The sequence below is a fragment of the Coregonus clupeaformis genome, unplaced genomic scaffold (genome assembly GCF_020615455.1).
Source record: "Coregonus clupeaformis isolate EN_2021a unplaced genomic scaffold, ASM2061545v1 scaf0162, whole genome shotgun sequence".
Classification (NCBI taxonomy): Eukaryota; Metazoa; Chordata; class Actinopteri; order Salmoniformes; family Salmonidae; genus Coregonus; species Coregonus clupeaformis.
The window spans coordinates 213,869-216,654 of NW_025533617.1; positions in this window are offsets into that span (position 1 = coordinate 213,869).

Genomic DNA, 2,786 nt, shown 5'->3' on the forward strand with positions numbered 1-2,786 from the left:
TGAAACTTGTCTTATTTATTTTGTCATTTGGAGGTGTGCGTTTGTGAATATAGTTGGGGAACTATTATTTAGCTTCCGGTGGAATGGGGAAATGTTTCACGGTTGCAACGTAGTGGTGCAACGGGGAAATGAGCACTGAAAACAAAGCAAGCATCTGCGCTGAAAAGAAAGTGACGATCGCACAGGTTCAAATATCCTTGAGTACATGTATTTCCCAATAAAACAATTGCATTCGAGGAGGAAGCTGATGTATTCTGACAGCTGCCAACGGTGCTAAGTCTACAATATATTTGTTTTTGACCTGGCTGAAGATAAGTTATTTTTTTAGAAGTGGAAATGAATAGCTAGCCAGCCAGTTCACTCCAACAGGTTGGTACGCTAACTGCTAGCTTGTAGTCCTATCTTTGTACTCAATGGCTCCGTCAGGTTCTCAACCATCGATAAACTCATGGCTCGCAAAACGCATCTCAATATCTTGATACAGCATGACTGCCATCCGCAGTAGTCGGAAAAGGACACTGGACGAGTACGTAGCTATGACAGATTGTTTCTCTGAGTCTTATGGTGCATTGATTGAACAGATACAGTACATGATACTCAGACAGCAAATAATACTGATCAGCTTATATATTCAGTATATAGACACTCACCTGTCAAAACCAGTCTCTTGTCTTGTCTCTCCAAGGCTTCAAAGTCATCCATCATTTAGTAGATACAGATGATAACATTCTTATGGTAAAGGAGATATTGGTTGTCTATGGTCACTTAACTATCAATTGTGATTTGAACTCTTTCTAAATTTCACCCACATAAACGTAGTTCGTGCAGTAATTCCTAATTAATAAACATGAAGAAAAAAACAGCTGAAAATCTGTTTGTCAAACGGTTGTTATATTTCAGTCTTCTGTGATGTATATAAAGTGTAATATTAGGTTGCAAACTCAAAATTGAATACATTTGAACTCTGACATGGTACAGGTGTCTGTAAGCCCATAACCATGTGTGTGAGGTGTATACTTTGGTTTCTAAGGATATTTGCTTAAGACTACCAAGAAACACTGTGTGACCCTGCTTTAGCCCACTGCAGTAAACGGTTAACCACGTGGACTCAGCATTGAACACAGTTGAATACATTAATCTGTCCTGTTTTAGTTTGCCAAATATGTCGTCAGGGGAGTTTGCGGCTGGACGAGTGAAGTTTCTAGAACTGAGAAGCACACCAAGAGACAACAGACCAGGCACAAGAAACATATCGCTTTCAGGTTGATGTTGAGCTTGTCGTTAATGACGACGGAGAGGGGAGGGCAGTTAGTTACCATGGAGACAGTGATAGGGTCATATTTAAAGAAAAGGAAAGCGTAGCAGTTTTATAAACATATTTACAAACTCAAACTGCTGTGAGTGAAACAGCTATGGTAAAAATCTGGAGAGTTGAACATAATGAGTTACATCTGTCATACTTTGGAGGAAGAAGTACAAGAAGAAGAACAATGACGTCTCACCTGCAGGATACACATGCCGTAGGTGTTCCCCAGGATCTTGTGTCTCTCGTAGCAGGTGTAACGGATGTTGGTGGCAGCAACGAGCAGCTCCAATGTCCTGCTTAATGTTCAGAGTGCCTGTCGCCAGTGCATCTTACGGTTTCTTACTGCAAGACCTCACTCTCTAGCCTGGTCCCTGATCTGTTTGTGCCATCTTGCCATGACAACTACCATCAGTTGGCTATACAGCATAAACAGATCTGGGAAAAGTGACAAGTAGACATAATTGCAGGCATGTCTTGTGGGGTATTATTTACCTGCTGAAGCCCAGCTCTTTAAAAAAAAAAAAAATAACACCAGAGGACAGAGGTTCTGGCTCCAACTGCAGCTTTGGACAGCATGTGGCGCAGGATGACATCTCTTCCTCCCGAGCTAGCTGATCACAGCCCTTCAGTCCTAGCTAGAGGATCTCTCTACTATGGGGATTTGACTTAGCTAGCAGTTATTATAAAACTCATTGGTTCAGATATTGTTCTTATCTTACGTGGTTAGTATGCCCACTGCTGTTTAATCCTGATAAAACTAATACATGTTTATGAAAACAAGACCAAAACGATGGTTCCGTTGGTTTAAAATGCTGGCCACACGGAGGTATTCCCTATGAAAAAAAATTGCAGTATAACTGCAGTATCCTGCGTCCGAAAGTTTTTTTTACTGCAGTAATTTTGCAGTGTAACTGCATTATAACTTGAGTACACTGCGTCCAAAATACCACTGTCGACTGCAGTTACTGCACTTTTACTGTATGGGATAAAAGAACTGGCCATCATGCCGATAAATTGACCTTAGGACAGCTGCACTTAAAGGACCCCGATATGACGTCATAACTATACGACAGTAGGACCGAAGGGCTGTGATCAGCTAGTTTGGGAGGAAGGGATGTCATCCTGCACCACATGTGGTCAACAAAATTCCTGAATAAAAATAAAACTGAAACGAGCTAAATAACTCACACAAACAAGCAAGAGGCAGATTAAAAACGAAGAAGCTTTAAAATAAATTGGATTCATATATGACATAATTCGTAATGATAGTAAAATCGTGTGTATTGGAGACAAACCTACAATGACATGCTCTAGTAATCCACACCCTCCATATCATCTCCTGTATAACTCAGTCATCCATCTGCTGCAATCAGTTTTCTATGGAGAAGACAATTCAACAATGAAACCATCTTGTTCGGCCCTGGCTGCTCCTGCATCACTCAGAAATAGAAGACACTGGACGCAACAACCACAAATCAAA